This window comes from Marmota flaviventris, chromosome 9 (genome assembly GCF_047511675.1).
Source record: "Marmota flaviventris isolate mMarFla1 chromosome 9, mMarFla1.hap1, whole genome shotgun sequence".
In the NCBI taxonomy this organism is placed as follows: domain Eukaryota; kingdom Metazoa; phylum Chordata; class Mammalia; order Rodentia; family Sciuridae; genus Marmota; species Marmota flaviventris.
In genome coordinates, this window is record NC_092506.1 from 104,729,529 (window position 1) to 104,755,250 (window position 25,722).

Consider the following 25,722-nt stretch of genomic DNA (forward strand, 5'->3'; position numbering starts at 1 on the left):
AAAAAGGCAGTGCTCTTGGAAGCATTCTTATGGATGTGGAGAGTTTATAGCCCTTAGGGAGATCTACAGACATCCGCTATGCTGAGTTCTGGGAAGCTGCTTTTTCCCATGCTTGCAGCCTCCCTGTGGGGTAAAGGTCTGTTAATTTTGCATAAATATTTACCATATCTCATTTTAGCTAGCATTGCTTCCTCACACTGTTAGCAGTGAGGAGACCTTTGCTTATCCAGCTTGAAAAATTTACTGTTATCAATATGACTCATCTGGAGAATGTTCTGTTTTCTTTGAGGGTTGACAAACTTAAAAAGTCAAATTGGAAAAATTATGAGGGGGTAAATAATATATAGTCAATAAATAATTTGGTTATTATAGATACATTTATCAGTGCTCATTGTCCCAAATTTATTTTTTGAGACGAGGTTATCACCACAAACAGTATAATTCACTTCTAACAAATTGTCACATTTAACAAATTATTTTTTTTAATAACTTTATTTTATTTATTTATTTATATGTGGTGCTGAGGATCGAACCCAAGGCTTTGCATGTGCGAGGAGAGCGCTCTACCTCTGAGCCATAACCCGAGCCCCTAACAAATTATTTCTTTAGTGTTGTATGAAAACACTAGTGGCTTACATTTGCATTTACTATACTTTTACGACTATTTTCTCACCTATTGACAATAACTAGCTTCCACATATAAAGCATTATCCTAGATACTTTACAAATATTATAGTTTATACATATAATAACCCAACAAGTCACATGTTAGTCACATTTTACAGAGAGGAAAATTCTTACATTCAAAGATGTGAATTTACTGGTCTAGTATTTTCCAGTGAGAACTTTTTTGGAACAAGGTTTAAAATCCAGGTCTTTCAACTCTTGGTTCACTGTATTTGCTACTGCACACAATTTTATATAGCTATCTTTTTTTGTGAAGTTAAATATCAACACAAATCCAAAGTTTAAATTTCAAATGAGAAGAGTAAACCAAAGATTATTTTAGTTTCTTTTGATATAAATTATAGCAGAAGTTTCTAAATTGTGTTCCATAGAACCTCCAGGATACTTTATTAAAGAGTCTAATTTTTTTGTCTTATGAGCTGGAACCTTGCATTCAGGCACTCAAGGCAAAGATAGAATGTAAAATAGAGTTACTGAGAAATCCCAAGGTTTTTATTCTTATTTGTTATTTTATTATTCATTATTATTTTTATTATAATTTTAAAATGGCCTAATCCATTTTATTCATTTATTTTATTAGTCAAAATAGCCTAAAATTTGCAATTTCATGATTTATCCTAGGAACTGTCTAACAATATGAGTACATGTTCAATCTTGTTATTACTTGGAAAGTTTCTGTTTTCCAGTTTTTGTGTTTTCTTCCCTCTCTTTTGCCTTCTGTTTCCCTTCTACCCCATATCCTTTTACATGTACTCTTGCCTTTATTGTCACCACCAGATTTATAATCTCCACTGTGTTACTTTGTGTAGGTTCTCTGTTCTTCATCCTTTTATATATTTTTGACCAGATCTTTTTGCAATGCCCAATAATTTTCTGACGAGGTAGTAGATCCTTGTAATAATCATTAATCTCTCCATTCAAAATCACATTTATTAAGTAAAAATTATGTGCTAGCCACTCTACCATTTTATACATATTTTAATCCTCACAACGACCTCATGAGGTAATAAATTTTATAATTTCCATTTTATAGGGAAAGAAATAGAAACTTAGGAAGTTTAAGTGGCATGTGTATTGAGTGGTAAAATTTGGATTTCTTTTTTTTTTTTTTTGGTATATAGGATTGAACTCAGTAGGCACTTGTCCACTGAGCCACATCCTCAGCCCTATTTTGTATTTTATTTAGAGACAGGTTCTCACTGACTTGCATAACACCCCATCATTGCTGAGGCTGGTTTTGAACTCACGATCCTCCTGTCTCAGCCTCCCGAGCTTCTGGGATTACAGGTATGCGCCACTGTGTATTTCATTTTTTAATTCGTCTTAATAGTTATACATTAGGATTTATTTTAACATAAATGCATAGAATATAATTTGTTCCATTTCAGTTTCCAGTACTTACCCTTACTTATCCTCCATTCCTTCCTTCCCCATTCTCTTTACTGTGTGTGTATATATATAATATTATACATATTGTGTATATATAATATATAGTATATATTATATACCTATATGTATATATAATATAGTCTATATTATACATATATTACTATATATAGTAATATATATACATACATTACTATACATATATATCATATATACTATACATATATATTATATATTATATATAATATACATATATTATATAGTATACATATATTACTATATATAATATATAATATGTTAGTATATATTATATAATACATATTAGAACATTTATTATATATTACTATATATACTATAAATATGTTATATGTACATATTACTACATATAATATATAGTATATATACTATATATTACTATATAATATATTATACATATATTACCATATATAATATATTATACATATATTACTATATATGTACTAAGATAATGCCGCAGTCTGGCTGGCTGGGCAAAATAACCGGGGGGTGATGAACAACTTGTGTAGATTGATACAGCAGGAGTGGAAACCGTTTATTGTAGGACAACAGAGGTATTTATACATTCCACACAGCTTATCTAATTAACATAAACTCGATACAGCAGTCAACCAATAAGGAATCTCCACACTTAATGGCTCGCTGGCATTACTTCACAAATCACTCCCTCTGGCAAAATGCCAGGCGCCATCCAGACTTGTTTACAGACTCTAACAAGATAATAGTATTAATATGTATATATATTATACATATATTACTATATGTATATAATAATATATATACATACATTACTATACATATATATTACTATATATTATATATATATTTAAGTTTCTCTGTGAGAAGACTGTTTTTGGTCAGTTAGCAATAAAGTGACCTTTGTTTGGATTATAACTAAGATGAGATCATTAGGACACATCCATTTTAAAATTTTGTATATATTATATAATACATATTATAACATTTATTATATATTACTATATATAACTAAATATATGCATATATTACTATATATACACTATATAATATATATACATATACTATATATTACTATATATAATATATATTATACATATATTACTATATACATACTATGATGATAGTGTTAATATGGGTACTAACATGGACATTTTAGGCAAAAAGAAGGGATGTTATGTGTGGGATATTGCTAGGACATGAAGTTTGTGATGAAGTGAAGTGGTGAGAAACGAGACTGGAAGGCCATTTAGAATGGTCTTGAATGCAGTTAAGGAACTTGCCTTTATCCTGTAGACTATTTCCCATACTTAGATTATTTGGATACCACCTTAATGGTCTGCTATAGTCTTATAAGCCCTGAACTATTAGTTCATTAATGTTTTTCTCTAAGTAACGTTACATTTTAATATCCATTTCCAAAAGAAACATCAAATAGAAAACCAATATTGTTTACCACATATAAATGGCAACAGTAGAAAAAGTACAGTTATTAAATTTAAAAAATTGAAAAATGAAATAGATACAGTAGTGCATTCTTTCATTTACAGTTTGCCTACCTGAATTTAAGTTTGTCTGTGAGAAGACTATTTTTGGTCAGTTAGCAATAAATTGACCTTTGTTTGGATTATAACTAAGATGAGATCAGTAAGACACATCCATTTTAAAATTTTGATTGTAACATCAAGAATTCAAACTCAAGTTTTTGTAGTTGGAAAGATTGTAATTCAGTTAATGTTCTACATTGGTATATCGTTAAATACTAATAAAAATTAACTTTTTATTCTGAGAAGCCTTCTAAGGTCATCTTTAGATTCTGTTTATCTATGTATCTCATAGTTCTAGTTTTATGGTTATCTTGTTCACTTCGTTTTGTATGTAAAAATATTCAGATTTGTCAGTATGAATTTAAGTTGGTCACATGAGCAATCTATTTGCCCAGATGTATCTATTTGGAAAGCTTGTCTCCGTCATACGGATGATGTCACAGTTGAAGACTTCTTCCAGAAATATTTGTAATTCTTCCTGAATGTGTTGATGGATGTGTAAAGAGTTTTTCACTCTTTCTGCCAAACACTATATTTAGTTCCATTTTTGAAGTTAGGTGAGGAATACTTATTATAAGATTTTTAATAAATTGTTTTGAGCTGTAATAGGTGACAAAAAGCATCCAAAGTGTTAGAGATGATACAAAACTGCAAAGAAAGAGTCTCATGCTTAATGTTAAAATAAAAATTTTGAAATGTCTCAGAACATTGGAGACAACATGGGGTAAAGATGTATAGCCGTTTAGGTATTCATGAATTTCTGCAACATCAATGGAGGCTAAGCCTTATTAGGTTTTGGAAGAAGTGACTGATATATTTGAGTAGTAGTAGGAGAAACAGTGGTTGAACTCACATACATAGTCTTATTTAGTTTAACGGACTTACTTCATTTGTTCTGTAGATCATGGCTTTATCCACAGTAGGCTAAATGCTTGTGTAGCTATTCTATAGTATGTCTCAATACTTCTATTCTTTCTGTTTGGATTGTGGTAATCTCAGCTTGTGGTATTGGAATTAGATAGTTTAATTAAATATTATGAAAACTGATGAAATAAGAACACAAAAGGAGGTTCTATCTATGAAAACTGATTTTTATGTGATTTGAAAATATGAATAGAGATTTGTCATTGAAGAAATTGCTGTCAAATTAGCTGGGGATTAAAAAAAACAATTACTAGCTCTTTGGGGAAAAGATATACTCTAGGTTTTTGTGAACATCTTTTGTTTCTTGATCCATTGTAAGGAAACTAAGAGGGAAATTATAACTATTGTATTTTAGTATAGCTTATCCAAGAGACATAATGGGGCCCTCATGATTATCTCACTTAAAGGAAAAGCTTTGATCCTATATTCAAAAATTGGAAAATGCTTATACATTTATATATTTTAAGTTGAAATAAGGTAAAACCTATGTTTTTAAATAATTTTCTGTTTTAAATCTCATCACCTCTCCTATCTCCACACCCCCAGTCCAGAGTTTGAATCCATGGATGCTCTACTACTAAGCTATATGTACATGTAACCCTTTTTATTTTTTTATTTTGAGACAGAGTTTTGTTAAGTTGCTCAGCTGGCCTTGAATTTGTGCTCTTTCCTGCCTCAGCCTCCTGAGTCACTGGGATTACAGGTGTGCCCCACTGTGCCTGGCTGTTAACTGTTCTTTTCTGTTAAATGACCAGCCACTGGAACCAGTGGATTGGATAGGATAATTTCTGCTGTGTGACTAAAGTCATGTCATGACTTAAAGAGATTTTTAGAAGAATATGAAATGTCTCCTATTTGAGACTGCTATAATGAGCAGACTATAAGTGTGATTTACTGTTCCTGGTCCCAGGAATGTTTTACTTTTATTTCATTTTTTAATATTTTGAATTTGAATGATAATTTACACATTTTTTTCCTCTACTATTATCTTCTGTTTTGTCACATAGTACTGATTTCCTATTTAAATAAAGTTTCTTTTGGAAATGAAAATGTTAAAGAAGAACATTAAGTTCCTAATGGTTCAGGGCTTATGTGACTGTGGCAAATCATTAAAATGGCATTTAAGCAGGGGAAACAACACCTTATAGGATAAAGGCAAGTTTCTTAACTCGCATTTAAGACCACTTATTACTTAGCCTTTAACTTCTCTAGTCTTACCACTTCCCCTTGTCACAGACTGTTGATCAAGTAGGAACTGCCTCCCCTCCAAGACAGGTCCCAAACCAGATTGAGAAGGTCATAGTGCCATAGCATAAGGCCAAATCATGGGTAACAACCAGAAAATTTCAGAAAAATTCCCAAGATCATGCCAACCTGTGCTGGGAACTTCATTTTTATTTTTTAATATTAATTACAGTTTAAATGAATACTTAACACCCAAAGTGGAGAATTACAGTAAAGTACTCTTTCCATCCTTTGCTTTTCAGCATATAAATTTGTTTAAACCTTACAGAAAATAATTTGACATATAGTGCAAAATCCTAAGAAATATTTGAACATTTTGAATTTAGTAAGGTCATTTTGAGTAAATATCTCAAGATATTAAAGAAATCAAGATTTAGCTGTAGTTTTTATACAGAGATATCAACCTCAGCTTTATTTGTAGTAGAAGTAGAGGAACCAGTCTAAGTCTAGTGCCTCTGAAGAGGTAGATCTAGGAACTGTGATGGCAAGGAACTCCCAAATAACTCTTATGTTATTTGATAGAATATGTGTAAGCATTAAAGACATTTTAAAATAAGGCTTACTGCACAAGTGTCCATGATATGAGGAGGAGATAAAACTTGAAAGTTAATGCTTTTTAATTTATTTTCTTGCTTTTTGTACTGGGGATGGAACCCAGGGGTGTTTTCCAATTGAGTTACATCCCCAGTTCATCCCCTTTTTAAAAAACTTTGTGATAGCGTCTCACTAAGTTGCTTAGGGTCTCCCTAAGTGGCTGAGACTGGCCTCGAACTTGGTGATCCTCCTGCCTCAGCCTCTTGAGTCGCTGAGATTGCAGGTATATGCCACTGTGCCCAGCTATAATGCCCTCATTTCTTTTTTAAATATGCTGCCTTTATCCTATAAGGTGTTGTTTCCCCTGCTTAAATGACATTTTTTAAAATAGAACCCAGGGCCTTATGCATGACAGGCCAACACACTACTTCTGAGCTGTATTCCTAGCTTCAATTGTGCTTTAAAAAAAGGTACATATAATGCTTTAAAGAAAAAGACTTCTAAGACATGTACTACATTTAATTGCTGTTACTGGATTGTGAGATTATGGATGATTTTTGTTTTATTCTTTTATGCTTATATTTTATAGGCTTCCAGTAAAAAATATTGTGTGTGTGTGTAATCTTTTGTTATGAGAACCTTTTTACTGAAAACTTTGTTTTTATTTTATCCTTATTTTAATAAAAAATGGTATGTAGTCTGATAGATGATTAGAGGGAAGTAATTATTGAGACTAGGAATGCAGATGGAAAAATCCAGTGGTACATATAAGAAATTCCTGAACTAGGGCAGTGGTGATAGTAAAATTAGAGATGACTATAATGAGCAATATGAAAGGAAAAAGAGTGGTGTCTAGGGTGACTCTTAAGTTTCTGGATGTTTGATGTAAATGTAATGAATTTGAGATGAAAAATTTAGCTCTTAAAAAGTATTACTTGAGGAGTATTTAAATTTAGTGAGGTCATTAACAACTTCAGATTTATTTTTTCTTATAATTTTGGTTCTTTAAATCCTATGTTGTCAAAGATCCTATTTCAAATTTGTTAAGGGAAAAAAGGACAAATAGTTTGAAGATGTGTTAATATCATCTTATAGATCGTGAGTTGGTTGATCTGGTTATCTTAATAAAGACTGGCTGATTTGCTCATCAGTTTATGTGCACCTGTAACAATATTCTTAGTTGAAAAAGAGCACTTCGCAACTAGAGAAGAATAATTTTTAGTTAAATTTATGGAAATTATTCATATTCTTGGTAGAACTTCCAAAAGCAACAACAAAAAGGCAGAAAAGTGATCCCATTAACTATTCCTCTATTGCGAGGCAAAAGTTCAATTAAAAATAGAAAACAATACCAAATAGCTCTTCCTTGAGGACCCCAAATTTATTTTAAATTTAGATGTGTTTGCTTTGGTCTTTTCATGCCATGCTGTGGGCAATGAAAATACTGAGTGAAAACTGTGTTGTAGCAATTCAGACTGACTGTTTAGTTCCCTGTTTTTTTTCTAAAGAATTGGCTGATGTCTTCCTATTTCTGGCTATGAGCAACAGGTAAATTAACATGACCACAGTCTGATTCCAATATTGTGACTCAAATTACTTAATTCTAAACTTGCCTATCTTTCTAGCCCTAAGGTCACATGTCACTATATTTCTATCCAACACAGGAGGGTAGAATAATAAGTAGAGAGAAAAAAGTTTTAGCCAGTCATTGCTACAATGGCAAAGTAGAGTTAGATAGTTTTAACAAGCTTAATTGCTGTCCATCAGACATCTTGTATTTGTTTTGATGTTTACACAAGTAGGAATCATAATGTGGGAAAAAAAGAGTAGATGATCCAGGATTCTGATAATCACATCTTAAAATTGTTATGATTTATGAATAGCTTTGAAACTTCCTATGGTTTGGGGGAAAATGTGTCAATAGGAGTTTTTCCAAGTATTATAAAGCAGCATAAAAACAATTTCTATTGCTTAGGTTCTTTTTTTTAAAATAGATTTTTTAAAAAATAAATGACAGCGGAATGCATTACAATTCTTATTATACAAATACAGCACAATTTTTCATAAGTCTGGTTGTATATAAAATATGTTCATACCAATTCGTGTCTTCATACATGTATTTTGGATAATGATGTCCATCATATTCCACCATCCTTGCTAAACCCTTGTCCCCTTCCTTTCCCTCTCACCCCTCTGCGCTATCTGGAGTTCGTGTTTTCAATAATTAAAAAAAAAAAAACCTGTTAGAATATTTCTGTGATGATAAAAGCAATACCCAGAGATTCCATTGTGTCCCTATAGTATGCTGTTTTTAAGTACTTTGGGTATAGTCCGAGGAGAGGGATAGCTGGGTCAAATGGTGGTTCCATTTCCAGATTTCCAAGGAATCTCCATACTGCTTTCCATATTGGCTGCACCAATTTGCAGTCCCACCAGCAGTGTATGAGTGTACCTTTTCCCCCACATCCTCGCCAACACTTATTGTTGTTTGTATGCATAATAGCTGCCGTTCTAACTGGAGTGATATGATATGTTAGAATAGTTTTGATTTACATTTCTCTAATTGCTAGAGATGAATGAGCATTTTTTCATATATTCGTTGATTGATTGTGTCTCCTCTTCTGAGAAGTGTTTGTTCAGGTCCTTGGCCCATTTGTTGATTGGGTTATTTGTTTTTTTGGTGCTTAGCTTTTTGAGTTCTTTATATACTCTAGAGATTAGTACTCTATCTGATGTGTGAGGGATAAAAATTTTGCTCTCAGGATGTAGGCTGTCTGTTCACCTCACAGATTGTTTCTTTTGCTGAGAAGAAACTTTTTATTTTGATTCCATCCCATTTATTGATTCTTGGTTTTAATTCTTGCGCTATAGGAGTCTTATTAAGGAAGTTGGGGCCTGATCACACATGGTGAAGATTAGGGCCTACTTTTTCTTCTGTTAGATGCAGAGTCTCTGGTTTAATTCCTAGGTCCTTGATCCATTTTGAGTTAAGTTTTGTGCTTGGTGAGAGATAGGGGTTTAATTTCATTTTGTTGCATATGGATTTCCAGTTTTCCCAGCACCATTTGTTGAAGATGCTATTTTTTCTCCAGTGCATGTTTTTGGCACCTTTGTCTAATATAAGATAATAGCAGCACAATTCACAATAGCTAAACTGTGGAGCCAACCTAGATGCCCTTCAGTGAATAAATGCATAAAAAATGTGGCATATATACACAATGGAATTTTACTCAGCAATAAAAGAGAATAAAATCCTTGCATTTGTGGGTAAATGGATGGCATTGGAGAAGATGATGCTAAGTGAAGTTAGTCAATCCCAAAAAAACAAATGCTGAATGTTTTCTCTGATGTAAGGAGGCTGACTCATGGTAGGGTAGGGAGTGGGGGAGCATGGGAGAAATAGATGAATTCTAGATAGGGAAGGAGGAGAGGGAGGAAAAGGGAGCGGGCAGGGGATTACCAAGGATGGTGGAATGTGATAGACATCATTATCCAAAGTACATGTATGAAGACATGAATTGGGTTTCAAAATACTTTATGTACAAACAGAGATATGAAAAATTGTGGTCTGTATGTGTAATAAGAATTGTAATGCATTCCGCTATTATTTTTTATTTATTTAAAAAAATAAATAAAAAAAGAGTCCATTGTGGAATAAGAGAAGAAAACTGCTGTGGATTTAAAATAGTAACAGTATTTTATTAAAGGGTATCAGTATTTATTTATTACCTGAGACATCCTGAGTACTGGGCTATCTATGTACCTGTCTTATCTAATTTTTACAACATTCTTATTTAGTTTAATCACCTGTGAGGAAATTGAGGTTCAGTAACCTGCTCAAGATCCTATGGATGTGTAGGTTTTGACCTTACTCTAACTAGTACCAAAACCCATTCTTTTTTCTATTTATGTTTCCCTTTTAGAGGCTTTTTATAAGTAGATGTCATCTAGCCCTTAAATAGTTTTTATTTGCCAGCATTTATAATAAGGTGGTTATTCTTTAGTGGCTAAAAAAGAGGAGTTGGAGATAGTGTTTAGCTATCTCCATGTTGCAGTATCATCTTACATAGTGACTAATGAGTAAATTACTGTACACTCAAATCTTTTGGTTTAATTGAAAACTTGTAAATTTCAGAGATAAGGGAGATCAAACAGGTATTAGTTTTAGAGAATCAGTGGCTTAAGCCCCTTAAGCATTACTTTTATAATGCTATCTTCATTAATTTGAGTGGCATAGTTTTAACAAAAACAGTTTATTTGGGTTATATAAAAGTGTTCTTTAAGCTAATTCTACATTTTAAAAAGTTAGGCTTTCTCAGTATTATTAAACAAGTTTAAAGACATAAGATTTTAAGACATCTAAGTTTTAAAATTTCTTTTCCTCTTCATTTTACTTCATTGTGAAATACAGCAAAGCATAAGACCAAAAAAAAAAAAAATGAAATAATGAACATCCGTGTACCTATTTATCTGGCATCATTTTTTGAATGGGGAGAGGTGAAGAAATAAAAGTTACAGATAAAGTTGAGGCTCTACTTGGTACTTCTTTTTAGTTCTATTCTTTCCCTTTCTAGAAGTAAACACTACTGTAAATTTGGTGTTTATTGCTTCCATGTATGTTTAATGCTTTTGATACATAGTTATACATCTTTAAACATCATAGATTTTTTTTTACAAATTTTATACTTTGTAAAATTTGAATCCCTGTTATATCCTGAATTTCTTTTATTTTTAAAAAATATTTTAGTGCATTATATACATAATGAACTAGTTTTGTGAATACAATATTAATAAACTACTAATTATTATGATAAACATTGTTGATAAATGTTAACAAAATGTTGTGAATATGGTATGAGGAGGGATTGAATTTTGTTTTTTCTTATGGATAACCAGTTGTGTCCCATTACACTATACATTTCTTTTCCCTATTGATTTGCAGTGCCATCTTTGTCATACGTAATGTTAACATAATTTGTGGGTTGGTTTTGTCTTTCTCTTTCACTGATATGACTATTTCTATGCCAACACCAAACTGTCTGAATTACTTTCTCTCTATAAGCATAGCCAGTTCCCTTACTAGTTTTTTCTTCTTCAGAATTTTCATTGATATTGTTGGCTTTTTTTTTTTTTTTTTTTTCCTGAAGAATTTTGGGATCAGCTTGTCAGTTTCATTAACAGCTTTAATGAATTTTTAAAATTGAAATTGTATTGCATATTTAATTTAGTGTGGAGAAAATGGACATCTTTATGATATTGTCTTTTTGTACATGAACATGATTTTTTTTTTAGTAATTTCAGGTCTTATTTTATAATAATTATGGTAATTCTTCTTCAATAGTAATTTGTGGTTTTATCCATAGAAGTCTTAAAATAAAAGACTCTTTGGTAGGATTATTCCTAGGTACTTTATGATTTTCAGTACCATTATGAATGATTGGTCAATCTCTTTCCTTCATTTTTTGCCTTTCTTATTTTCTTCATTTCTTCCTTCCCTTCCTCCATTCCCATCCTTTCTTTTTTTTCCTCCCCTGTCCTTTCCTCCATTATCATCTGAGATATATATATATATATATATATATATATATATATATATATATATATATATATGAATATTTTGTTTTAGTTGTAGTTGGACACAATACCTTTATTTTATTTTTATGTGGTGCTGAGGATCTAACCCAGCACCCTATATATGCTAGGCAAGCATTCTACTGCTGACCTACAACCCCAGCCCCTTATCATCTGATATTTTAATTTAATGTTGTCTTGGCTGAAAGTTCCATTTAAGGTAGTATGATACAGATGAAAGTATATGGTCAGAATGTCTAGAAATGAGCCCTACCTTTGTTCTTCAAAAATTATTTGATAATTAAGTCATTTCTTCTGAGCCCTGTTCCCTAATCTGTATAGGGAGAATAATGTTTACACTTATACTATTTCCGTCACAAATCAAATGAGGTATGTGTGAGGTTTTTACCTAATTAAAAATTTAAATGCAAAAAGGAGTTATTAATGGAGGAGAAAAGTCCATTTACTCCAACTCAGACTGTAGGTATTTTTAAAAATTTACATTGTGAAAGGAAAATATCTTGAATATATAACTTAAAAATTAAATTAAAAATTACAGTGCTTGGGTGGAAGTTAGAGCACCTCATCTGCTCTACATGTGTAAGGCTGGTTCAATCACCAGCAGCCCCCAAAATAAAACAAAAAATTACAATACTTATACCCAGGCTCCTAAAAAAAAAAAAAAAAAAAGGATGTGTAGTGGTTTCTAATAATGCACATGTATGAACAAACACAATTAAAGATGTTAAAATAAGGACTGAGGTTATATCTCAGTGGTAAAACCCTGAGTTTGATTCTCATCAGCACACAAAATAATTAAATACAAATTAAGTTATTACAGTGAGATAAATGCAAATGTGATAATAATGAAGGCTGCTATAGCCATTTGTTTAAATCTGTCTGTTTTGGAATGCTGTGGGAAAATGGTAAATAAGATTTGGTTCTCTTGGTAGATATATTTCTCCCTTGTAACAAGTATTATTTTTCTGATGTTAAGTTCTTAAAATGTCGTGCTGTTCTCAGAGGAGCATGCCTGTAATCCCCGCTATTCCAAAGGTTGAGGCAAGAGGATCATAAGTTTGAGGTTAGAAAGTCAATTTAGCCAGAGCCTGCCTCAAAATAAAAAGGGCTGGGAATATAGCTCATTGGTAGAGCGCCCCTGGGTTTAATCCCCATTACTGTGTGTGTGCCCACGTGCACAGAAAGAAAAGGAGACAGAATTAAAAAAAAAAGTTCATGTGAGTTTCAAGATAACATCGGAGACATATCTGCTGTAACATTTTCGTAAGTGAGAGATCAATGTTTTGTTAGCTTTTATAATGACCATTAACAGAAAAACTGAGGGATAACATAAAGCACAATTTACCAAAACAGATTCTTTTTAGGAAAACTAAGCTAATGTTACAGTCTAAGTTTTGAGGCACTAATTTGGATTATTATCTACCGCAAGTGATAGCTTCCAGTATTTTTATATTAAATATGAACTTTTGAATATTAGAATTTTTGGTGAAATCTCTAAGGCCATTAGACTTTTTTAAGGGAACATTAGATAAATAGTAATAACAACAAGGTAATGCCTGTGATTAAAATAAAGTCACTGCTTTCTCTTTTTAATTTGTTGATAATAGCTGGCTGCTTGCTGATCTGCTTTAATCAAAATACTTACATTTTCTAATAGATGTTCTATCTTTAACTTTGGCATCAAGATTATTTAATGCCCCTGAATTGTAGTTATTTTGTGCTTTAGCACACATTGTGTCATACATTGGTCCAGTACAAAGTTCTTTGGGACAGACCTTTCTACAGTTGTTGTTAAGCAATTTGCTTTGTGGGGTTCAAGTGTGGTCTCAAATACATTTTGGTCTTCTCTAGGCAAATGACCAGTGCAGTATAGGAATCCTTATTTTGTTAACTCCTTGCATTCGAAAGATTTACTTACTGAAAACTGAAATGCTGTTTTAGATGGTAAGACAGGTGCTCATTTTTTTTTTTTTGAGAAAGAGAGAGAGAGAATTTTTTAATATTTATTTTTTTAGTTTTCCGTGGATACAACATCTTTTTTTTATTTTTTTTATGTGGTGCTGAGGATCGAACCCAGCACCCCATGCATGCCAGGCCAGCATGCTACCGCTTGAGCCACATCCCCAGCCCAAGGTGCTCATTTTTTGTGGGCCTTTCCCCACAAAATTTTAACTTTTTGTAGAAAGCCGGCAGGATTTACTGTCAGATAGTCCTGGGTTCAGATCCTAGCCCTACCATTTGTTTGTTGAGTGACCTTGAAAAAAGTTACATAGATTCTCTAACTCAGCTTTTGTCTCATTACCCCTTCATATCTATTCTAATATCTACTTTAAGGGACTTTGGATGGTTGCTTTTTAAAAATTATTAAACTTTAGCTTTATGATGATTTTTTAAAAGAGCAATCTACCAGAGGGACCTACCCCTAAATTAAAAATAAATACAGGCTAAAAAAAAAGATTCAGGATTAATCTAATCTCAACAGGAATTTTTCTTAGTTTTTAAAAGTGTAACAAGTGAATGAAAATATTATATAAAATTTCAGACATGCATAAAAATTAGAATAACTTAATTAACCTTCAGTAACCTTTTATCAACTTGAGTAATAAAAATGCCTTTTAATCTTTTACAGCCATATAAGATATAAAGTAACAAGATACTTCCCCTTTCCCACTTGTTTGATTTGATTTACTAGTGGTAACCACCATTAAATTTCTTTATACAAATTAAGATACCCAAGATGTGCTATTTTTTAACTTGAAAATTTTATTTAGCAGTGTACTTTAGAAATGATTTATTTCTATGTGAGTGTCTATAGTCTGTGGTTATACAGTATTTTGATGGCTGTATAATTATTTGTTTAACCGGTAAGATGATGTGTGGAAGGACTTTGGTTTTTTTCCTCACATCCTCTCCCCTGTATTCTCTACAGTGAGCAACTATTGCTCCCTCATATTTTTTAGTTTTCCCCCATTTTCTCTACAATGAGAAACTCTTATATTGATAATGGTGGCAACTTAAAAACTTATTTTAACAAATAATTAAAATATGGAAAAAATTTTTATGGATGCCCATAACAGAATGTCTTTCCTTTATTGTTCTTTCTTTAAATGTAATTCAGTATACTGGGCTCAGTGGTGCACTCTTGTAATCCCAGTGACTTGGGAGGCTGATGCAAGAAGATTGCAAGTTCAAAGTCAGCGTAGGCAACTTAGTGAGACCCTGTCTCAAAATAAAAATAACAAAAAGGGCTGGAGATATAGCTCAGTGGTACAGTGCCCCTGGGTTTAATCACCAGTATCAAAAATAAATAAATAAATAGTTCATTTATTCCAGTGGTTCACATTAACTGCTGCACAGCTCTTCCTATTTCTCATCTTTTGAGCATGTAGCTGTTGTTTAGTGCAAGAGAGATGCTTTGACTTTTAGATATGCTTTTCTCACAAAAAGGAAGTGTTTGCTTAGTTAAAACTTAAAAAGAAAGTCTAATAATTATGGTATTGCTATGTTATTTTATTTTTAGGGAAGAAATAGTCCTTCTTTTTGATTTAATCATCTATAAAGTGTAGGGTGATACTTCTGGGGATCTAGCTGGGTTACTTTGTAGGGACAAGTACATGTATCAACATTATACTTGATAGAAACAGCTTTTTTGATCTACTGAATATCTGAGCTGGTCTTTGTGACTGCCTTTGAAGGTTTACTCTTTAATCAATAGCTTTATTTATCTAAATATGGAATTTAAATATGTCTGGTGATAAAGGTGATTTCCTCTGCTACAACATAGCACACATTAACTTCTAGTATGCAAAACTGACCATGTAAGTTTTTGTTTAATGGTCTCAGTCCTTATGTAGTTGTAAACTCAGAGAAAAAAAATCAAAAAATATATTTCTCTTTAAATTACTACCTATATGTTGGTTACAGCAAAGAACTTGTTTTTAATGAGTGATACATTAAGTCAAATATATTTGTGATTCAAATTACTGTCATAGCTCTATTAAGTTAAAATTCACCACACAATACACTGTATTTTGAAATTTCAAAAATTTTTATATTACCTCTTTATTTAAAAGGGTACAGTAGTGATTTACCCATCAACCCTTTTCAGGCTTGTAAAAGAAACAGGAGAGATTGGCATTTCACTTTAATTTTCCAGTTAAGGTTGGGAAAGAGGAGATAAATGGCTTATAGAGCTAAGGGAGAAGATAATTTCAACTCAAATAAGCATGCTCAGAATGATCCTGTTTCTATCCTTCCTCCTCCCACAATTAGCCACTGTGTGTGTCTCAGGTGTTAAGCAAAGTTAGTATATTCACCATGGAAACTGTGAACATTAACAACTGGTTTTACTTTGAAACTTATACAGCAAACACCAAAGAGTAAGTTGTTGCTATAATCCACGGGAGTCTTGAAATTGACGTTAAAACCATGAGTACAGCTGTATAAGCAGTAGGAAAGAATATTTTTAACATCTCTGTTACATCATCTTTTGGCTTTTCCTTTTAGTTTTTTCCTCTTCCATTATACTAAATATAAAGGGGGAAGGCTGTATAATATATTTTTTTATCCGAAATTATTGTTATATTCTTTAAAATAGCAGCTGTACAGTTCTTTTCTTGGTTTCCTTCCCTTTGCAACTTTCCCTGTAGTATTTTAATTTCTTATGATGAGGGGTGTGCGTGCGTGCGTGTGTGTGTGTGTGTGTGTGTGTAGTACTAGAAATTGAATACACATCCTAGGTAAGTGCTCTACCACTGAGCTATATCCCCAGTCTATTTTAAAGACATTTTTATTTTAAGAGAATAAAATAAGATCCCACTAAGTTGCCTAGGCTGGCCTTGAACTTGTGATCCTCCTGCCTCAGCCTCCTAAGTAGCTGGAGTTACAGGTCTGTAGCACCATGCTTGTCAGACTTCTTTGGTTTTTGATGGCCTTGACAGTTCTGAGGAGTACTAGTCAGGTATATTGTAAAATGAGAATTCATCTAAAGAATTTTTCATATGATTTGACTGGAGTTATGGGTAATGGTAGGAATGTAGCTCAGTGATAGAGCAGTTGCTTAGCACGTGGGAGGCCCTGGGGTATACCCACAGCAATGTATAAAACAACAAAACTAGAATAAGTGTTGTTGGAAGATCCATCTTTGTCACCTCATATTGAGGGTACTGTTAGCAGGATTTGTGACAGTTGATGATGACTTTGATTACCTGGCTGTTTTAAGTCAGCTTTTCATTACTGTGACCAAATATTGACAACAGCTGACTCCATTATTCTTGGCCCAAAGTGAGGCAGAATATCATGGTGGAAGGAGCAACTCAGGACTTGGCAACCAGGAAGGAAAGAGAGAAGAAAGAAGAGAGAGAGCGAGCATGCGCTCCACTCACCAGGGACAAAATATAAACTTCAAAGCATCCCCTTCCCCCAGTGACCTACTTCCTCCAGCTGTAAGCTGGCTACAATTACCACCCAGTTAATCCACATCAGTGGATTAAACCACAGATTACGTTGCAACTCATCATTAGTTCATCTCTGAACATTTTTGCTTTGTCTCAAACATAAATTTTGGGGGACACCTCATATCCAAACCATAACACTGGCCAAAGTAGTATTTATCAGTTTTTTTTTCTACTTTAAAGTACTAGAATGTTCTGATAGGACTATCCTAGTTTGGTGAATTGTTATGCTACTTTTGCTTAGGTTTTATGTATTGTAAGGTTATCACATTGATATATTCTGCTCAATGAAATGTTAAATATTTTTACAGATAACATTCAGAGACAAGAATTGAATTTTTAAAGTGTTCAGCCTTTCCAAGTCTACTTTGAAATAAAGGTGTGCTTTCTTGTGAAATTCTAAAGATTTTAAATTTATTTAAAGGAATAATTTAGGTTTTAATAATTTAGGAAGTTAAAAGAAGCTGGTCAGTTTGACATCTGTTTAAATTCTAGACACCTAGACTTATTCCCTTCATTTTATCTTTGTTTAAAAAAGAAACTATTTGAGATATTATTTACACAGAGTGAAGTTCACTCATTCTAAGTGTATACTTTGATGAGATTTGATAAGTGTATAGTTTTTAAGCATCAATACCATAATTAAGACATGTAACATTTCTGTCATCCCAAAAAGTTCTCTCTTGCACCTTTTCATTCAATACTTTGCAACCTTCTGTTACAATAGCTTTGCCTTTTCCACTTAATGTAAATAAAGTCATTTCCAGTGTGTAATCACAGTGATGGGATTGTGTGCAAGAGGGAAAAAGATCATGTTAGAATGAGAAGCCAGAGAAGGGGCTGCTAGTCTTGCTGTTTTGTTTTGTATTGTTGGTACTGGGATTGAACCCAGAATGCTTAACCACTGAGTCACATCCTCAGCCCTTTTTATTTTTTATTTTGAGATAGGGTCTTGCCAAGTTGCTTAGGACTTCACTAAGTTACTGAGTTTGGCTTTGAATTTGGCTATCCTCCTTCCTCAGCCTCCTGTGCTGAAACTGGTTCATTAGATATGTTTTGAGAATACTTCTCCTGGTTTGTAGTTAATGCTTTTATTTCATTAACAATGCCTTTCACTTTTTTTTTTTTTTTTTGGTCAGAGTGCAGAAGTTATTAATTTGAATGATGTTCAGTATATTAACTTTTTCTGTCCATAATACTCTTTTTATTTTATTTTTTAAATTTTTTATTGTTGGTTGTTCAAAACATTACATAGTTCTTGACATATCATATTTCACACTTCGATTCAAGTGGGTTATGAACTCCCATTTTTACCCCTTATACAGATTGCAGAATCATATCAGTTACACATCCATTGATTTACATGTTGCCATACTAGTGTCTGTTGTATTCTGCTGCCTTTCCTATCCTCTACTATCCCCCCTCCCCTCCCCTCCCCTCCCCTCCCCTCCCCTCCCCTCCCCTCCCCTCCCCTCCCCTCCCCTCCCCTTCCCTCCCCTCCCCTCCCCTCCCCTTCCCTCCCCTTCCCTCCCCTCTTCTCTCTCTACCCCCTCTACTGTCATTCATTTCTCCCCCTTGTATTATTTTTCCCTTTCCCCTCACTTCCTCTTGTATGTAATTTTGTATAACCCTGAGGGTCTCCTTCCATTTCCATGCAATTTCCCTTCTCTCTCCCTTTCCCTCCCACCTCTCATCCCTGTTTAATGTTAATCTTCTTCTCATGCTCTTTGTCCCTACTCTGTTCCCAGTTACTCTCCTTATATCAAAGAAGACATTTGGCATTTGTTTTTTAGGGATTGGCTAGCTTCACTTAGCATAATCTGCTCTAATGCCATCCATTTCCCTGCAAATTCTATGATTTTGTCATTTTTTAATGCAGAGTAATACTCCATTGTGTATAAATGCCACATTTTTTTATCCATTCGTCTATTGAAGGGCATCTAGGTTGGTTCCACAGTCTTGCTATTGTGAATTGTGCTGCTATGAACATCGATGTAGCAGTGTCCCTGTAGCATGCTCTTTTTAGGTCTTTAGGGAATAGACCGAGAAGGGGAATAGCTGGGTCAAATGGTGGTTCCATTCCCAGCTTTCCAAGAAATCTCCATACTGCTTTCCAAATTGGCCTCACCAATTTGCAGTCCCACCAGCAATGTACAAGTGTACCCTTTTCCCCACATCCTCGCCAGCACTTGTTGCTGTTTGACTTCATAATGGCTGCCAATCTTACTGGAGTGAGATGGTATCTTAGGGTGGTTTTGATTTGCATTTCTCTGACTGCTAGAGATGGTGAGCATTTTTTCATGTACTTGTTGATTGATTGTATGTCCTCCTCTGAGAAGTGTCTGTTCAGGTCCTTGGCCCATTTGTTGATTGGGTTATTTGTTATCTTATTGTCTAATTTTTTGAGTTCTTTGTATACTCTGGATATTAAGGCTCTATCTGAAGTGTGAGAAGTAAAGATTTGTTCCCAGGATGTAGGCTCCCTATTTACCTCTCTTATTGTTTCTTTTGCTGAGAAAAAACTTTTTAGTTTAAGTAAGTCCCATTTGTTGATTCTAGTTATTAACTTTTGTGCTATGGGTGTCCTATTGAGGAATTTGGAGCCCGACCCCATGTATGTAGATCATATGTAGATCGTAGCCAACTTTTTCTTCTATCAGACGGCATGTCTCTGATTTGATATCAAGCTCCTTGATCCATTTTGAATTAACTTTTGTGTATGGCGAGAGAAAGGGATTCAGTTTCATTTTGTTGCATATGGATTTCCAGTTTTCCCAGCACCATTTGTTGAAGATGCTATCCTTCCTCCATTGCATGCTTTTAGACCCTTTATCAAATATAAGATAGTTGTAGTTTTGTGGATTGGTTTCTATGTCCTCTATTCTGTACCATTGGTCCACCCGCCTGTTTTGGTACCAGTGCCATGCTGTTTTTGTTACTATTGCTCTGTAGTATAGTTTGTAGTCTGGTATCGCTATACCGCCTGATTCACACTTCCTGCTTAGCATTGTTTTTGCTATTCTGGGTCTTTTATTTTTCCATATGAATTTCATGATTGCTTTCTCTATTTCTACAAGAAATGCCGTTGGGATTTTGATTGGCATTGCATTAAACCTATAGAGAACTTTTGGTAATATCGCCATTTTGATGATGTTAGTTCTGCCTATCCATGAACAGGGTATATTTTTCCATCTTCTAAGATCTTCTTCTATTTCTCTCTTTAGGGTTCTGTAGTTTTCATTGTATAAGTCTTTCACCTCTTTTGTTAGGTTGATTCCCAAGTATTTTATTTTTTTTGAGGATATTGTGAATGGAGTGGTTGTCCTCATTTCCATTTCAGCGGATTTGTCGCTGATATACAGGAATGCCTTTGATTTATGCAAGTTGATTTTATAGCCTGCCACTTTGCTGAATTGATTTATTAGCTCTAATAGTTTCTTTGTAGAGCCTTTTGGGTCTGCTAGGTATATAATCATGTCACCTGCAAATAGTGATAATTTAAGTTCTTCTTTTCCTATTTTTATGCCTTTAATTTCTTTCGTCTAATTGTTCTGGCCAGTGTTTCGAGAACTATGTTGAACAGAAGTGGTGAGAGAGGGCATCCCTGTCTTGTTCCAGATTTTAGAGGGAATGCCTTCAATTTTTCTCCATTCAGAATGATGCTGGCCTGAGGCTTAGCATAGATTGCTTTTACAATATTGAGGTATGTTCCTGTTATCCCTAGTTTTTCTAGAGTTTTGAACATAAACCGATGCTGTATTTTGTCGAATGCTTTTTCCACATCTATCGAGATGATCATATGGTTCTTATTTTTAAGTCTATTGATGTGGTGAATAACATTTATTGATTTCCGTATATTGAACCAGCCTTGCATCCCAGGGATGAATCCTACTTGATCATGGTGCACAATTTTTTTGATATGTTTTTGTATCCGATTCGCCAGAATTTTATTGAGGATTTTTGCATCTAGGTTCATTAGAGATATTGGTCTGTAGTTTTCTTTCTTTGAAGTGTCTTTGTCTGGTTTAGGTATCAGGGTGATGTTGGCCTCATAGAATGAATTTGGAAGTTCTCCCTCTTTTTCTATTTCCTGAAGTAGCTTGAAAAGTATTGGTATTAGTTCCTCTTTAAAGGTTTTGTAAAACTCTGCTGTATACCCATCCGGTCCTGGGCTTTTCTTAGTTGGTAGTCTTTAGATGGTTTCTTCTATTTCCTCAATTGATATTGGTCTGTTTAGGTTGTCTATATCCTCCTGACTCAATCTGGGCAGATCATATGACTTAAGAAATTTATCGATGCCTTCACTATCTTCTAATTTATTGGAGTATAAGGATTCAAAATAATTTCTGATTATCTTCTGTATTTCTGAAGTGTCTGTTGTGATATTGCCTTTTTCATCCCGTATGCTCGTAATTTGAGTTCTCTCTCTTCTTCTCTTCATTAGCATGGCTAAGGGTCTGTCGATTTTATTTATTTTTTCAAAGAACCAACTTTTAGTTTTGTCAATTTTTTCAATTGTTTCTTTTGTTTCGATTTCATTAATTTCAGCTCTGATTTTAATTATTTCTTGCCTTCTAGTTCTTTTGCTGTTGTTTTGCTTCTTTTTCTAGGATTTTGAGATGAAGTATGAGATCATTTATTTGTTGGTTTTTCCTTTTTTTAAGGAATGAACTCCAAGCAATGAATTTTCCTCTTAGCACTGCTTTCATCATGTCCCATAGATTCCGATATGTTGTGTCTGTGTTTTCATTTATCTCTAAGAATTTTTTAATTTCCTCCTTGATGTCTTCTATAACCCATTGATCATTCAGTAACCAATTGTTCATTCTCCAAGTGATGCATGATTTTTCCTTCCTTCTTTTATCGTTGATTTTCAGTTTCTTTCCATTATGATCAGATAAGATGCATGGTATTATCTCTACTCCTTTATATTGTCTAAGAGTTGCCCTGTGACATAATATATGATCTATTTTTGAGAAGGATCCATGTGCTGCTGAAAAAAAAGTCTAACTGCTTGATATTGGGTGGTATATTCTATATATGTCAATTAAGTCTAGGTTATTAATTGTGTTATTGAGTTCTATAGTTTCCTTATTCAACTTTTGTTTGGAAGATCTGTCCAGTGGCGAGAGAGGTGTGTTGAAGTCTTCCATGATTATTGTATGGTGGTCTATTAGACTCTTGAACCTGAGAAGAGTTTGTTTGATGAACATAGCTGCACCATTGTTTGGGTCATATATATTTATGATTGTTATGTCTTGTTGGTGTATGGTTCCCTTGAGCAGTATGTAGTGTCCCTCTTTATCCCTTTTGATTAACTTTGGCTTGAAATCTATTTTATTTGATATGAGTATGGATACTCCTGCTTGTTTCCAAAGTCCATATGAGTGATATGATTTTTCCCAGCCTTTCACCTTCAGCCTATGTATGTCTTTTCCTATGAAATGCGTCTCCTGTAGGCAGCATATTGTTGGGTCTTGTTTTGTGATCCATTCTACTAGCCTGTGTCTCTTAATTGGTGAGTTTAAGCCATTAACATTTAGGGTTATTATTGAGATATGGGTTGTTCTTCCAGCCATATTTGTTTATTTATGTTACTAAACATGGTTTGTTTTCCTCTTTGATTATTTTCCCCCCCTTTACTGTCCTACCTCCCACTGTTGGTTTTCATTGTTATTTTCCATTTCCTCTTCCTGTAATGTTTTGCCGAGGATGTTTTGAAGAGATGGTTTTCTAGCTGCAAATTCTTTTAACTTTTGTTTATCGTGGAAGGTTTTAATTTCATCTTCCATCCTGAAGCTTAATTTTTCTGGATACACAATTCTTGGTTGGAACCCATTTTCTTTCAGTGTTTGAAATATGTTATTCCAGGATCTTCTAGCTTTCAGAGTCTGTGTTGAAAGATCAGCTGTTATCCTGATTGGCTTACCCCTAAATGTAATCTGCTTCCTTTCTCTTGTAGCTTTTAAAATTGTCTCCTTATTCTGTATGTTGGGCATCTTCATTATAATGTGTCTAAGTGTGGATCTCTTATGATTTTGCACATTCGGCGTCCTGTAGGCTTCTAGGATTTGGGATTCTGTCTCATTCTTCAAGTCTGGGAAGTTTTCTCGTATTATTTCATTGAATAGATTGCTCATTCCTTTGGTTTGGAGCTGTATACCTTCCTGTATCCCAATGACTCTTAAGTTTGGTCTCTTTATGTTATCCCATATTTCTTGGATGTTCTGCTCATGGTTTCTTAACAGTCTTGCTGATCTGTCTATGTTCTTTTCCAGTTGAAATACTTTGTCTTCATTGTCTGATGTTCTATCTTCTAAGTGTTCTACTCTGCTGGTAGTATTCTCAATTGAGTTTTTAAGTTGGTTTATTGCTTCCTGCATTTCTAGGATTTCTGTTTGTTTGTTTTTTATAACCTCTATCTCCCTGTATAGTTGATATTTTGCTGCCTGGATTTGTTTGTGTAATTCATTGTCGAAGTGATCTTTCATTGTCTGATTTTGCTGTCTAATGTCTTCCTTGAGACTCCAAATCATCTGAAGCATGTATATCCTGAATTCTTTATCTGACATTCCATCTGCTGCAGCTGTTACCTCTTCTAAAGTTGAGTTGACCTGCATTGCTTGTGGTCCTTTCTTTCCTTGTCTTTTCATATTGCTTGCGTTTCTTTCTGCTTGGTGAAACTGTTGTGTTTTTGAAAAATGTTTCCCCCTATATATTTATATTGCTCTTGTATAGTTGAAAAGTCTCCCTTGCAGGGTTGGGCGGCGGTCTGCCTACCTTGCAGGCGCGGGCGGCGGCTCTGCTCTGCCCCTCCTCCAATTGGTGTGACGTGTCAACCACGCCCGCGGACCCCTGGGCCTGTCCTGCCGGTCAGTCACAGGTCTGCCTACCTTGCAGGCACGGGTGGCGGCTCTGCTCTGCCCCTACTCCAATTGGGGTGTCGTGACTACTGCGCCGGCGGGCCGCTGGGCCTGTCCCGGGCGCGGGTGAAAGCTCTGCTCTGCCTCTACTCCCATTGGGGTGACGTGTGTACCATGCTGGCAGGCCACCGGGTCTGATCCGCCGGTCGGTTGCAGGTCTGCCTACCTTGCAGGCGTGGGCGGCGGCTCTGCTCTGCCCCTCCTCCAATTGGTGTGACTTGTCTACCACACCCACGGACCGCTGGGCCTGTTCCGGGCGCGGGCGAAGGCTGTGCTCTGCTCCTACTCCAATTGGGGTGACGTGCTTACCACCCCGGCAGGCCATTGGGCCTGTTCCACCGGTCGGTCGCAGGTCTGCCTACCTTGCGGGAACGGGCGGCGGCTCTGCTCTGCCCCTACTCCAAATGGGGTGACGTGTCTGTCGCGCTGGTAGGCCACTAGGCCTGTTCCGCTGGTCGGTCGCAGATCTGCCTACCTTTCGGGCGCGGGTGGCGGCTCTGCTCTGCCCCTACTCCAATTGGGGTGTCGTGACTACCACGCCGGCAGGTTGCTGGGCCTGTTCCGGGCGCGGGCGGTGGCTCTGCTCTGCCCCTACTCCAATTGGGGTGACGTGTGTACCACGCCGGCAGACCGCTGGGCCTGATCCGCCAGTCTGTCGCATGTCTGCCTACCTTGCAGGCGCGGGCAGCGGCTCTGCCCTGCCCCTCCTACCACGCCCACGGACTGCTGGGCCTGTTCTGCCGGTCGGTCGCAGGTCTGCCTACCTTGCGGTCGCGGGTGGCGGCTCTGCTCTGCCCCTACTCCAATTGGGGTTACGTGACTACCACACCGGTGGGCCGCTGGGCCTGATCCGGGCGCGGGCGAAGGCTCTGCTCTACCCCTACTCCAGTTGGGGTGACGTGTGTACTACACTGGCAGGCCGCTGGGCCTGATCCGCCGGTCTGTCACAGGCCTGTCTACCTTGCAGGCGCAGGCGGCGGCTCTGCCCTGCCCCTCCTACCACGCCCGCGGACCACTGGTCCTGTTCTGCCAGTCGGTCGCAGGTCTGCCTACCTTGGGGGCGTGGGTGGCGGCTCTGCTCTGCCCCTACTCCAGTTGGGGTCACGCTGGCGGGCCGCTGGTCCTGTTCCGGGCGTGGGCGGCGGCTCTGCTCTGCCCCTCTGGCTTGATGATAAAGTGAGAGACACTCGGGTGTTTGTGACTCACTTTCTTTACCAGGAGACCAACTGTTTCTGTCGCCGCTGGTATCAATGAAGTGCTCTCCTCCGCCGCTTTCTGATGACATCAGATCTCTGCCATGTTGGTATCCCATGCGAATGGCAGCATTTCGTTCCCTTTGCCGGGTGACCAAAACAACGGGTGAGTCCTGACCGGCCCTCACAAGCCCCGTCTCAGTCCTGTTGCCACTGCCTATGAAGG

General features: G+C 35.6%; 1 protein-coding gene across 6 annotated transcripts in view; it reads left to right on the plus strand.

Annotated features, from left to right (window-relative positions):
* Arhgef12 (Rho guanine nucleotide exchange factor 12) overlaps positions 1-25,722 on the plus strand; it is a 158,115-nt gene that overhangs the window by 24,702 nt on the left and 107,691 nt on the right. Inside the window, exon 1 of one of the 6 annotated variants that reach the window (XM_071616781.1) lies at positions 1,919-1,974. The exons of the other annotated variants lie outside the window; for them this stretch is intronic. The gene's annotated coding sequence lies outside the window, so the exon portion shown is untranslated. Of the gene's footprint in view, positions 1-1,918; positions 1,975-25,722 lie in introns of those variants that run through there. 6 annotated transcript variants of the gene reach the window in all.